The following is a 14,952-nucleotide window of genomic DNA, read 5'->3' on the forward strand; positions in this document are numbered from 1 at the left end:
CCAATCCCCTCATTTTTGTGAAGTTTCTTCTTTTGAAGTCAAATGTGACTGTGTTGGATTTTCTTGGCAATTGGCCATTTACATGTATGTTTAATTTAATAGCACTATGGTCACTGCTCCCAATCGGTTCGACAACACTTACATCTCGCACCAGGTCCCAGTCCCCACTGAGGATTAAGTCCAGGGTTGCCATCCCTCTGGTCGGTTCCATGACCAACTGGTCTAGGGAATAGTTATTTAGAATATCTAGAAATTTTGCTTCTTTGTCATGACTGGAACACATATGCGGCCAGTCTATGTCGGGGTAGTTGAAGTCACCCATTACTACCACATTTCCTAGTTTGGATGCTTCCTCAGTTTCATATCTCATCTCCCTGAGCATTTTGATCAGGGGGACGATAGATCGTTCCCAGTATTAAATCCCTCCTGGGGCATGGTATCACCACCCACAACGATTCTGTGGAGGAGTCCGCCTCTTTTGGGGTTTTGAGCTTGCTGGATTCAATGCCTTCTTTCACGTATAGAGCAACTCCACCACCAATACGTCCTTCCCTGTCCTTCCGATATAGACCAATTTCTGGACCGGGATAGCCTGACCACTGTTGTCCACGCACTGGTAACCTCCAGGCTGGATTACTGTAATGCACTCTATGTTGGGCTGCCCTTGAAGTTGGTCCAGAAACTGCAGCTGGTGCAAAATGTGCCAGCGAGACTGCTCACTGGAGCAGGGTATCGCCAATATGTCACCCGGCTACTGAAAAAATTGCACTGGCTGCCCATTTGCTACTTGGCCAAGTTCAAGGTTCAAGTTTTGGTGTAAAAAGCCCTATAAAGCTCAGGACCAGGATACCTGAAAGACTGTTTTATCCCTTACATACCCAGTTGATCAATGCACTCTGCAGGTGAGGGCCTCCTGCAGATACCTTCTTATCAGGAGGTTCGTTCTGTACAATATGGGAAACAGACCTTTAATGTGGCAGCACCTACCCTGTGGAATTCCCTCCCTTTGAATATTAGGCAGGCGCCATCTCTGCTATCTTTTCGGCGCCCTTTGAAGACTTTCCTCTTTCAACAAGCCTTTTAGGTTGAGAGCTATCCCAGTCTGTGTCTGTGTCATAATTGCTTCGTATGTTTTTAATAATGTTTTAACCCTTTTTTAAAAAGTTTTTAAAATGTTTTTAACACTGTTTTGTCTTAATGTATTTTAAGATTTGTTTTTTATGATTTTAAAGTGTTTTTAGTGCCTGGTTTGCCGCCCTGGGCTCCTGCTGGGAGGAAGGGTGGGATACAAATTAAATAAATAATAATAATAATAATAATAATAATAATAATAATAAATAAATAATATGCTGAATACCAGCAGAGGCTGAATACATCAAGGACTCCCCCAAAGAACAAGGCACTAGTCCCTTCAAAACCAGCATCCTCCCATCATTTTACCACTGCAGTTCAGGAGCAGCAGGACGCAGTGAAAGAGATTGTTATCACCAACATGGCTGCTGCATACAAACAGGAACAGAGAAGCGTGAAGAGGAAAGCAAAAGGTCTCTTGTCTCTAAGTTACAAAATGGAGGACGGCGTTTTTGGGAGTCACGAAGATCAGGTCCTGAAAAAGCTGAAGAAGAGCCAATTTGTGTCCTTTCAAATTGAGACTGTCCTACCTCCAGAGCAGAGCATATCTAGTATAACCTGGCTGAATGAGGTTATCTCATCATGACATATTTAAATGTTTTTTTCTTTTCTTTCAATAATGTTATTTGTTATTTAATTTTGAGAATTGCATTATTTTATTGATGTATGTATTGCTATATTTGTGTTTTTGTAAGCCGCCTTGAGGGCATTTTGGCCATAAGGTGGGGTATAAATTTAATAAATAAAAATAAATAAATAAATATGCAATGACACCCAGCTCTACCTCTCTTATTCCATCTGAATCATGAGAGGCAGTTGGGGTGCTGGACAGGTGCTTGGAAGTGGTAATGGGCTGAATGTGGGCCAATAAATTAAGGCTGAATCCTGAAAAGACAGAGGTACTATGTGTCCTGAGTTCTCATGTCTGGGAGATCACCACCCACCCGCCTGCCCACCCCAGGACAAAGCCTGTTGTGGATGGGGCTGCATTCCCCTTGCAGGAGCAAGTCTGCAGCCTGGGTACACTCCTGGATCCACATTGTCACTGGAGGCTCAAGTGGCCTCAGTGGCTAGGAGTGCCTTTTTCCAGCTCCAGCTAGTTCACCAACTTCGGGCCCTTTTGGACAGAGATGACTTGGTCACAGTGCTCTGGTTACTTCTAGACTGGATTATTGCAATGCACTCTGCCTGGGGCTGCCCTTGTAGACGACTCAGGAACTTCAACTAGTCCAAAATGCAGCAGCCAGATTACTGGTGGGGGTTTCTTTTAGAACACGTTGTTGTTGTGCTTTCAGGTTGATTACGACTTATGGCGACCCTCTGAATCAGCAACCTCCAATAGCATCTGTTATAAACCACCCTGTTTGGATCTTGTAAGTTCAGTTCTGTAGCTTCCTTTACGGAATTAATCCATCTTGTTTGGTCTTCCTCAATTTCTACTCCCTTCTTTTTTCCTGTAAGCTGGTATAGCACAGTGGGGAGGAGAGCCTGGCTGGAAGTCGAGTCTGAGTTCAAATCCCTGCTCGTGTCTCCTGGGTGTCAAGGGCCAGGTAAAGATCACCCCACAGCGAGTGGCTCAGGGGTTACGTGCCCTGCCACCTGTGCAGCCGTGGGCAAGCGGCAGAGTCCCAAGGAGCCCAGTTGCCCCTCAGCTGGCAGTTGCGGACAAGGGAGGGGCTGGCTTGTGCTGCGGTGGCAAGCTGAGCAGGCCCTAGCCAGCTGGGGAGGACAAGCCTCAGAGGGAGGGAATGGTAAACCCCCTCTGAATACCGCTTACCATGAACACCCTATTCATAGGGTCGCCATAAGGCGGGATCGATTTGAAGGCAGTCCATTTTATTTATTTTTTCTTTTTTCCCAGCATCCCTTCAGGATGCATACCTTAATGTGGTGAGAGGGTTTGAGAGTGTTGAAGAAGCTGAGAGCAATGCAGTCAGGAGTCTAGACCAAGAGGCTAGACTCCTAGCAGGGGCACCCAAGGCGGAATGGTCAAAGCTGAGACACCAGACTAAGAGGCATCCAAACTCAGAGGAAGGCAATGGTAAACCATCTCTGAATACCTCTTATCATGAAAACCCTATGAATTAGAACTCAAAACCCATTTTAAAACGGCTGTATTAGTCACCAGTTCATTTCTGGGCCTCATTTAAGGTGCTCGTGTTAGTGTTTGAAGTCCTAAATGACTTTGGTCCCAAATATCTGAAAGACCGCCTCTTTCCCTACAGACCGTTTTGGGTGTTGAGATCAGCAGAGGGGGCCCTTTTCATAGTTCCAGTGCCCTTGGAAGTTCGAGATGATGGTGGCCCAGGAAAGGGCATTCTCCGTGGTGGCTCCCAACTTATGGAACTCCCTCCCCACTGAGGTATATCTGGCAATTTTATTGTACAGATTTAAGTGCGTGCTGCAAACACACTTCTTACCCTGGCCTCTGACACCTGAGATGTATATTTTTAGGTACCGGCCTATATTGTGATTTTAGATTGTTTTTAATTGTTTTTATTGCTGTATTTTAAAATTGTTGTAACCCACCCTGGGACCTTTGGGTGAAGAGTGGATAACAAATGTTAATTGGTAGTACCAGTAGAAGTAATTAAGAAACCCAGGAGGTCCCAATACCGATCCTTGGGGAACTCCACTTTCTGCATCCCTCCATTGGGAGAACTGTCCATTTATTCCTACTCTCTGCTTCCTGTTTCCTAGCCAGCTCCTGATCCACAAGAGGACCTCTCCATTTTATCCTCACAACAACCTTATGAGGTAGATTAGGTTGAGAAATTGTGAGAATCATAGAAGAGAGGGAGAGTGTTCTTGCACTAAGGTCCTGCTTGTGGGCCTCCCATGGGCAACTGGTTAGCCACCATGGGAACAGGATGCTGGACTAGATGGGCCCCCTTTCGCCGGATCCAGCAGGGTCTTCTTATTTTGGTCAAAAAACATCTAGAGAGCACAGGCTGGTGAAGGCTGATGTATTATATGGTTCTGTTCATTTTATGTGGTGTGCCCTGCCCCGAAACCTGGACAAATGAAGGGCAGGTTATTAGCATTTTAGATAAATAGAATCTCTTTGTCTCACCACAGATGCACAATCTCCCTCTGTACTCTCAATAACTGATACAGGGGTCTCCCTCCATGGCGTGCATGCGCGCGCACACACATTTATGAATACAGTTTCCCAAGCATTTAAACCATTAAAAAATTAACTTGTTGGAAGCTCTGGCCATATCCACACCAGCCATTTAAAATGCTCATATCACTTTAGCAGTCATGGCTCCCTGCAAAGAATTCTGGGAACTGTTGCGTGTTAAGGGTGTTGGAATATGTGGTTCAACTCCAACTTGTGGGTTGAGGCTGCATGGGGTTAAAAGGGTAGCTAGAGAGGAGACCTCCAGATGGATAGGCTAATGCCTATCCTTTGATCGCCTGCTGTCTCTCCCTTCCTGCTAGACTGATATGCAGAGGATGTTGACCACATCTCCTTCCTCCTTCCTTCTTCTTTCTCTTGAGAGGGAGAGCAGACATATCCCTTTGTCTCTCCCTCTCCTCCAAGCATGAGGACAAAGAGTAGGCTTAGTATTTGCATCTCCAACTTAGCTAGTCAGCTAGATGTAGAACTCTTTCCTATCAAGCATGTATTTCGAGAATAAAGTAGTTATTTATTATTTTAAAGCTTAAAGTCTCTGTCTGACTAATTTGCAGGGAAGGTGTAATCTTTAGCAAAGATTCAAACACACCTAAAGGCTCACTCAGTCTCTCCATTCCCAATTTCGCCACTCTGCGACAAAGGGTCTCTTAACAGCACCTTCCGCTCCTGGACTGACCTGCTGAAATACTGGCCATTCATCCATGCAAAGTCTCACACTGCTCAGTGAGGCTCACCCTGATGAGCTCTTGCACCAAGGGTGAAAGTGGCTGCAGCACATGACCAGCAATGGGCATAGCCAGGCCACTGCACTACTCTTTCCATTTCAAAGACGGGGAACACTGAGGCAAAGAGAGAGGGAATGGCTCAAAGCCACTGACTCTCTCACTCTTGGGAGGGTTTCCCAAGGCAGCTGTTGGGGTTAAATTGAAATCCCCAGTGCTTGTAAAACTATAGTTCACTTGTCCTATCTAAACCAGCTTGGGCTTTATGGGAAATAGAACCAAAGTGGCCTTTATTTGACTTTTGATATAAAATGTCGGTTTATTTCCTGGTGACCTGACCCTTACCTACATTCCAGTGGCTCGCATAATAAAAGCCGGTTTAAGCTGGACACGTCCCTACTATGCATTTCTGTATCACATTTATGCTTATAACCTTGCTTATTGTTACTAATGTGCCTTGCATAGGAATGTCAAACGCTGTTCCAATGTCCCACAAACCTTGACTTGTAAAACTCCTTTGATATGTAAGCAAAGTAATATCATGTCTGTCTCCAGTTTAGGGGGCGCCCGGTTGCAGCTGGGCCTCCCCTCAATAGTTGCCTTTGTCTGCTCCTGCATAGTGCTTATCTCAAGGACATGCGAAATATGCAGACATAGAGTCTAAGATATAGTCTTGATGTTTCCACTTTGTCCTTCCCCCTGTACCCCTTTACCTCCTTACATATGCCCCAAAGCTATGACAGTTAGCAATTGCTTCTTTTGTATTTTATGACGTGAACCCAATATTGTAAACTTCGAGGTAAGCCTATATAAACCCTTGAACACCAATAAACGAGGTTCCCATGCTGGCCTGCTTCGGCTTGTAAGTATTGGGTCCCCTTTGCAAAGATTTTTGTCTCGTGTTACTTGATCTCTGATAGTGGGTTCATTTGCACTCAACTCCGCACTCTTCCCGGGTGTAATAAGCGAGTTGGGGTTGACAGGGCGACTTGCGTGTTGGGTTTGGACCTAACAATTGGGGGCTCGTCCGGGATCCCTTGTGCGGACCCCCTTTTTGCCATTGCACCCCTTAATTTGATAACAGGCACCACGAGAGAATTTTCTCGGTTATCAATAAAAGCGGGCGGCTTTGACACTTTGGGGATAAAGCACAGTTGAGGAAAAACCCGTTATCAGACGTCATGGGAAATAAAGGGAGTGTGCCGGTAAAGGACAGCCCTTTGGGAATAATGTGTATGCTGTGGCAAGAGGAGGACTTGCCTGTGCGTAAGAGAGGCCTGAAAAAGAGAAAGACGATTGAGCTCTGTGCGGTAGCGAGACCGCGGGTAACTGCAGTATTGGCACCGGGTGAACGGTAGCCAAAGAGTGGCTCCTTTAAACCCGTTCCTTTAAGAGGAGTAGGGGAGCGGATTGAGGTAAAACATTCAGATTAATTGCATTTCTGGCTCCTATGGCAGATGGGAGTGCAGAGATTGCAGGGTTTTTACAATGCTGAAAGACAGATCTTTGACCGGTGAGGCCCCCCCTCCAAGTTATTTTTCTGAGGATGACTCAGATAGAAGAATGATTTTAAGTCGTTCTATTATGCTTTCCGCGCCAGCGCCGCCTTCCAGCCCCGAAGGCGGGGCTCCTCGGCCGGCGCGGAAACAAGTCTCTTCCGATTCAAGTGCTGAGACGGAAGAGAAGGATCCAGGAGAGGGGCCCTCAGGGGGGAACGGTCACGCGCTTGCGAAAAGGAGAAAAAGAGAAATGGTTATTGACTAAGGAAACGCCATTGATTGTGCGAGACCAGCCGTACCTGGACGCCCAGGGACGGGTCAGACTCCTAGGTGTGTAAGGCTTGTGTTTTCCCGGGAAGTAAAAACGTAAGAATGGTAATAGGAAGGATTTGCATAAAAGAAATGTGTATGAGTTGGGTACCCAAGTGAGAGGTTGTATGCGTATAGCTTTTTTTGAGTGTATGTATGAAAGTTTTTCTGTGGGTTTGCTTTCAAGGGAACTTTCCTTCCATTACTGTCGTTCATAAATCATGCTGATTTTACCTTTTCCTCTTTTAACTGCTTGGATCAGCTGCGCTGCCCACCTGTTCTCTTAGTAGTTCTTAGCATTTTTTTTTATAGAAAGTATAGGATTTGAACTAAGCGATTCCTTTTAGAATGTCGGGGTTTCTTTTTCTTTTGTTCCTGTACTGGGTTAACTCCTTCTTCCCTTCCTCCTTATTTGATATGAATTTAGATTATTAAGGGTTTTTTTGTGTTTGTCTGTCTTGCTTGCTACAGATTACTTGTGTGCATCTTCCTTCCTGATGTAATGTTTTATATCTTCCTTATCTCAGTCCTTGCCATTGAGGAACGTTTTATTTCTTTGGAGCTCCCTTCCTTTTCAAGCTTCTTAAAATTGTTTTCTCCAGTCTGTTTAAACAGTGGGATGATTGTTTTCTCTGCAGCAGTTTTATGCTTTAAGTCTAATGTGATCCCTATGGTTTACTATGTTTTATATAAAGACGGATTGGCTGTGTTTTCCTAATTATTGTGCTGTCTGTTATGTGATTGTAACTTATTAAATATAATTTCTTATTTCAGCCCTTGCCATTTGACATTAATCCCAATAGCAGATGTTCACAGAGGGGGGGATATTTGTCTAGAATAAGTTTTGCTTTTCATTATTTGTCAGTTATTTCTTATCTTGTAAATGTTACGTTTCTTTTGAAGTGGTTCTGTTTTTTTGTTTGTTTGTTTGTTTGTTTTGTTACTGCATGTTGAGCCAGAATTACAGAAAAGGGAAAGAGATTGGTTTCCCCCCCCTTGTTCTCTAGATCTAGCACAAACGTATTAAGCATACATCTTGAAATCAGGAGAAGATACTAGAGTTCCTTTTGTTTAGATTAGACCTGAACCTTTGGCTGTTGCTTGTAGATAAAAGCCTGGCACAGTTAGTTTTTCTGTCAGTGGCCAAAGGGGCAAAAATAACAAAATTACTTTTGAAACTACTCTACCCATTTACCTGTATATAAAGGGAGGCAATTGTAAGTGCCAACTAAATTTGTATGTAGTGCCTTGTGGGTAGAAATGTTTTCCTCCCCCCATACACTTTGACAGGGAAGAGATACCCATGAATTAGAAAGGTTGTAAGTAAAATGAAAGATTCTAGGAAATAAGTTATTTTGATGGTAGAGGAAGAATAGTTTGAGAATTAGTTGTTGATGGTAATAAGAAAAGGGAAAAATGACAGGAAAAGGGAAAAATGACAGGAAACAACAAAATGTTGTATGTGGGGTTTTTTTTCTCTCTTCTTCATCATTGTTGCTAGATTGTGGATTAGAACCTATACCTGTTTAAACTTTTGAACTTGAGTAAAATATATATATATATATATATATATATATATATATTTGGAAGTCAACAACAAAACTTCTTGAAGGTTCTTTCTTCCATAAGGAAAATAAAACCTCTTCTTGAGGTACTCGATCCCAGGTAATTGTTTTAAATTTGTCTGTGAAATGTATGATTTGCCCATTTCCTAGATAGGCAAAACTGAGGCCACCTTGCTGTTTAAACCTAATGTGATGCCCTCTTGTGACTAGGTAAATTCATTAGCAAAAGGGGACCAAAATGCAGAGCTTCCAGCCACAGTAATTGTCTACCTCATATTAGAATTCACATTGGGAATCAATATTACTTTGCTTCCAAAACAGAAACTCATCCCCAGTTGCTCTTTGACTGAAGATGGACCAGGACTTTCAACAGGAAAATGCTTTCCTCATTGTCATACCTTGTGCATATAAATCACACTATTACTAATGAACTTTTTTCTTTTAAAATGATGTTCACAATTATAACGCATGTTAGTGCATTTATTCCTTGACAGGCACTTAGAGCAACTGCTCTACATACAGGATGAGCACCATTGGAACACCCTGCTGATTTGGAACAGAACTTAATCTATTTGTGCCACTAACATCTCTTTGTTTTGCATTCATAGGAAGAGGTATAAATCCTTTTTCTCTGCTTTCCGTGGCTACTTTTCATGAGCAAGGCTCTACATAGCCAGAGGATGGGGAAACTCAGGAGTTTAGAATATGTTGTACTGTTGTGTGTTTTGTCTGTCTGTTGCAAAAACAATATTTTGGTTTTGTCCACTTTGATCAGAAGTCTCATCTGTGGCCATGGATGTTTTATTTTTATATTTTCCTTCCTGTACTGAAGTGTTTTCTCCCCAAGGAACATTTTCCTTTTGCGTGTGTATCACAGAAGATTTTTATTTTGAGACATTTTGGACTCGATCTTTGAAGTGCTCCAGGACCAGAACACGATATGCAACTGGCATGCTATTTTCCTGTATTGCTGCAATAACAGCATAGAGGCCTGCTTCATTCTACCTAACCACAGAACTATTTTTGGGCCTATTTTGGCCAGCAACCTGAAACGGGCACCTTGTGCAAGTTTGCAATCTTTTCATACAGTCCTTTCTCTGCCTAGCATCAGCAAAAGACACACATGTTCAGTGGAAGCTGTAACTGAACAGGAACAGGATGAACTTTGTGCAAGCCATCCCACAGTGTGTTTATTTGTTTTATTTACTTGTTTTCTTTGTAATATTTCCATTGTAATATTGAATGTAACTGTTTATGCATTGTCCTTTAAGAATGTGTTGTTGTTATTGTTTTCCCTTCATAATTTATATGTTATGGCTGTTTTGTTCTTTAGATGTTTTACTTTTCAAATCCTTCTGAGTGATTCTGTAATAGGGGTTTACTGAATTTGGCTACTTCAGATGTGAGGTTCATCAATGTGAAGTTTTGACCCATTTGTTTATTTTCTCACTCCGTCATTACAATGGCTAGGAATAGGTAACAATTAATGTGAATGGATGTCAACACGATAAGAATCTAGGAAGATGATAGTTTGGAATTCCATCAAGATTGCTTTTCTCTCAAAATGATTAATGTATCTTATGGCTTTTTCATGCTAAGAAATGAATTAAGTTCAACTATTGTATATTCTGGACATGGGTGCATGTGCCTTAGAACATTTTGTGATTATGATGTTATTGATAAGTACTATACACAACCTATGCTAACATTTCAATAGATGCCTTTGTGGTATTAAGGAAATGGTAGGATGTGATTTTCCATTTAAAGTCCCTGTATGGATCATCCAGAGAATATTAGTTAATCCAGATTTGTTTCAACACCTCAAACCCATCACATTAGGTTATGACCTAGCTGATCTTCAGACACTACTTTCTCATCCTATGTACAGAAACAATTAGAAGCAGTTAAACAAATGGGGGAGCAAGTACACTCTAGATAGCACATGATTGCCATACAGTCATTTACATTATAGATAAGCACTCACAGATATAGTAACATGGATGTATTTGGAATTCCGTTTGGCTGGGATAAGGATGCCAAAGAAGGTTTAACCCTTATAATGCACCCCATTGTGGTGATTTGAATTCTGATCTTTGTCTAATTAGCCCTTGTAATGTGTATCCATCTCATATGGCACAGTCACACCCTGGAAGTCAGTATTGGAGCCAGGGGGCAGAACGGTGCTTGCTAATATGTGAAAGGTCATCTGTGTACATCTGCCTTTCACATAAAAGGAGGGAGTGGTACGGCTTGGCTAACCCCATTTTGGTTCAAGTGGAATCTAGGAGGTGCAAAAGCCAAGAGCTATAACTTCCACCCCAACTCACACATACCCCCACGGCTGGTAATGCGTTCCAGAGGTTTTGTGCATAGAAAAACAAGGGTAGAGTTAAACGCTGTCGCATAAATGTTATCTTAATCCTTGGCGGATACACCCCCATCCACAGGGAATCCCATTGCTCGTTAGAAATAGCATTAGTTTTCCTTTTTTCTTGACTAGAAGCACACATATCGGAAAATATATACAGACATAGGGGGTCTTCTTATATTGAGACCCCCCACTGGCCTGGACTTTACAGGAGACAGGGACAACCAAAACAAGGGACACACACTTCACCACATGAATAAGTGGGAGTTCCCTTTGTTACTTAAGGAGTACAGTCTCCTTTGCTTCCTGCTACAGCTTAAAGGAGGTAGAGGAGGGCTGGGTGATAAGCGGTTTAGTAAGAGGTGAGGTCTGTGTGACCAATACATGTGATATACCCACTTGAAAATGGCAATTGGACTTTGAAGAATGGGACATAAAACAGTGGGTAAGGTAATATTACTGTTGAGATGGTAGCATTTGTTGCATTTGATTTTCCTTTGGTCACTGACTTGTTCTTTTCCTATGGGGCTTAACGGGTTGCCAAATGCCTGCTGGCCCTTGGTGGCTCTGTGAATTTTGGTCTAGCTGGCAGAAGATATTGTTTTATGTGATTATAGTAATAGTTTTTTATTATTATTATTATTACTGGATGTTGTTACTTGCAATGTATTTCTAATGTTATTCAGTTAATGTTTATAGGTCTCTGAGTTTAGTTTTAGGGACCAAAACCAAGCAAACGGGCCATTCTAGTAGTATCAAAAGGTCCAGTCATACTTGACAGTTCCTTGGTCGATGTACTGAAAAGGAAGTTGAGCAGACTGACGCAAGATTCTGTTTTATGTTGTAATAGTTATAGTATTATTAATAGCTGTTTGTTGCTGCATACAATGCATCCCAAATTTAATCCAGCTTGCTTCCGCCTGCCTGCATAGGCTGATTTCTTCATTTTCCCGAAAGCCTCAATCTGCTATTCCAAATTTGATGCAATTGGCCTCAGTCTGTATAAACAAGCTCACACTGTCATTTTTCCGAAAACCGCAACCAACTTACATGGAAATGGCTTTGAGACCGATTTGGCAACCCAAGCAAGGTAATACAGCTACCTGAGAGACTAGTTAGTCTCTCAGGGCTGAAGGGGGGACTGTTGGGGTTAAATTGAAATCCCCAGTGCTTGTAAAACTATAGTTCACTTGTCCTATCTAAACCAGCTTGGGCTTTATGGGAAATAGAACCAAAGTGGCCTTTATTTGACTTTTGATATAAAATGTCGGTTTATTTCCTGGTGACCTGACCCTTACCTACATTCCAGTGGCTCGCATAATAAAAGTCGGTTTAAGCTGGACACGTCCCTACTATGCATTTCTGTATCACATTTATGCTTATAACCTTGCTTATTGTTACTAATGTGCCTTGCATAGGAATGTCAAACGCTGTTCCAATGTCCCACAAACCTTGACTTGTAAAACTCCTTTGATATGTAAGCAAAGTAATATCATGTCTGTCTCCAGTTTAGGGGGCGCCCGGTTGCAGCTGGGCCTCCCCTCAATAGTTGCCTTTGTCTGCTCCTGCATAGTGCTTATCTCAAGGACATGCGAAATATGCAGACATAGAGTCTAAGATATAGTCTTGATGTTTCCACTTTGTCCTTCCCCCTGTACCCCTTTACCTCCTTACATATGCCCCAAAGCTATGACAGTTAGCAATTGCTTCTTTTGTATTTTATGACGTGAACCCAATATTGTAAACTTCGAGGTAAGCCTATATAAACCCTTGAACACCAATAAACAAGGTTCCCATGCTGGCCTGCTTCGGCTTGTAAGTATTGGGTCCCCTTTGCAAAGGTTTTTGTCTCGTGTTACTTGATCTCTGATAGTGGGTTCATTTGCACTCAACTCCGCACTCTTCCCGGGTGTAATAAGCGAGTTGGGGTTGACAGGGCGACTTGCGTGTTGGGTTTGGACCTAACACAGCTAACAAGAAGGCAAACACAATAAAAAAAGTAAATATCAAAAAGAACAAGTAAAACACCTATGAAGACAAGCCCAAGCTGACAAGATCAGCTGCCTTGCCTCTTCCCCAAGCTCTGTCCACATTGTTTGCTGTGGAGCCAGCTCTGTTCCCACTTTTAGGAGTGCAGCCTGGCACGTGGGGCTGGGGGGAACAGGTCCACCCCCCTGCACACACATACTGCATGCACTCCCTGAAGCTGGGAGGGGGCAGGACTCGCCATGCCCAAGGCAAGATACCTGCCCACGTGCCCAGGCCAGGTGGAGCAGAGATAAGGCAGGGGCTTATCAGAGGCTGCAGCAGAAGCAGCAGGCTGGCGTCTCAGTCCAGGTGGAGGAAAGGCACGGGACGGCAGCTCTACGGACCCTCCTGTGCAGCCAGGTAAAAGAGACACCCAAGAGCCACACCTAAGGCCGGCCAGAATAGCCGAGGGAGCCCCATCCCGTATCTCTGCAGATGCAGTTGTGGGGCGGCAGGGAGAGGAGGGGAAGGCAGGTGAGAAGGAGCCGCTGCTCACTGAGAGGGTTAGGGCCAAAAACAGGCCTAGTGGCCTTTTGCCCTGCTTTATGAGCGCCACAGATGCCCACCTGGGATGGGAGCCTTTTGTCTTTATTAGCTGCATCTATCAGTCTGGTGGTTAAAGAACACTGAATATTTGCCCTCTTTGCAACTGGGGTGGAGGCGATGGACTCCTTTCCTGGCCAACAAAGGATTCTGCATAACTCTGAAGCTTGCCTGCCTTCCTGCACCAACAAGTAATGGGTGTAAGGACACAGTTCACCTGACTTGAGCTGCTTCTTCTCAGGGCAGTTTCCCAAAGGCATCCTGCTTCGCTGTTATTTGCTTTTGTATTTTCTACACGCCATTCCACGGGGCCTGAGAGCACACCTAGGCTATGTGAGGTGGCCAGGATCCTGGCCCTGGTGCCACCACCCTGCTGCTCCCTGGGACTGCCTTGGTGCCCTTGAAGTAGGACTGGATCACTTTCAGCACGTGCCAGCCGGGAAGGCCTGTGGTCTCTCCTTCCCTCCCGCCCTTAGAGGGCGACACAAGGGCAAGGGAGAGCCTGGGAGGTGAGGCTGCCAAGGGCGGGTCCAGCGCACTGGTTGTACCACTGGTAGAGCAAGGGGAGGCCCCCAGGCTGATCCAGGCAGAGGAATGCATGTGGGCGTCTCTCTTTAAGAGCCCACGCACCTCCCCCAGCCGTAGAGACCAACTGAACCCTGGGGAGCTGGCATCCAAGGTTTCATCTGGGGGGCTGAAGGGTTTTCCAGGTCCTCCGCTGTGGTGTGTGCCTGGCAAGCAGCTTTTGGAGGCTCACCAACTCCACTCAGAGCAACGGGACAGGCCTCCTCCTCTTCCTCCACAAATGGGCCTCACAGTTCATTTAAGCCATCTAAGCCGGGGGCTCCCACCTAGCCCTCCTCTCCTCTCCCGTTGCAGCAGCTTCCCTGGAGGCTGGGCAGGGCGTGCGGCAGGCCACCTCTGCCAACCTGGTGCCCTGCGGATGTATCCGCCAACTTCCATCAGACCGGCCAGCAGCATCATATAATCCTAAGGCTGATGGGACTTGTAGTTCAAAACATCTGGAGGGCACCAGGTTGGCAAGGCTGGTTCGTGGCTTTGCCTCAAAGACCCATCCCGCAGGAGGAGAAATGGGGAAAGAAGAAAGGGTGCCTCTGAGCACAGGAAAAGGCCGTGGGGGTGGGTGTTTCTCTCTTGACTACTGATATGGTGGGGGTGGGGGTAGCAGTCAACACCGCCAGGCTAGAGGTGGGGGATCCCAGTCCATCCCTTCCCCAAAATCCATTCTCGGGAAGGGAGGCATTTCACACGGCGCCCCCGTGCAGAGCCACAAGAGTGCCTGGGGTGGAGGTGCGTGCCCAGCCCCCCTCCCTCCCTCCCTCCCTCAATACCCCCGTCCTCGCTTGCAGGCAGCCTCGGCGGCGGCAGCAACACCAGGAGGATCATGGCGCTCTTCTCCCAGTGCCTGGAGCCGGTGGGCTTCCTGCAGTCGCTGCGCTCGCTGGCCCTGGGCGCGGTTGCCCACCTGCACGGCACGGCCACGGCGGAGGAGGTGACCTTCGTGCGCCGGGAGGTGGCGCTGCTGGAGCGGGAGCTGGCCGGCGGCCCGGGTATGCTGGAGGAGGGCGAGCTGGGCACGTGCGAGGACTGCGTGTGCTCCGCCTTCGGGCAGCTGTGCGTGGCG

Source organism: Rhineura floridana, chromosome 5 (assembly GCF_030035675.1).
Source record: "Rhineura floridana isolate rRhiFlo1 chromosome 5, rRhiFlo1.hap2, whole genome shotgun sequence".
Taxonomy (NCBI): domain Eukaryota; kingdom Metazoa; phylum Chordata; class Lepidosauria; order Squamata; family Rhineuridae; genus Rhineura; species Rhineura floridana.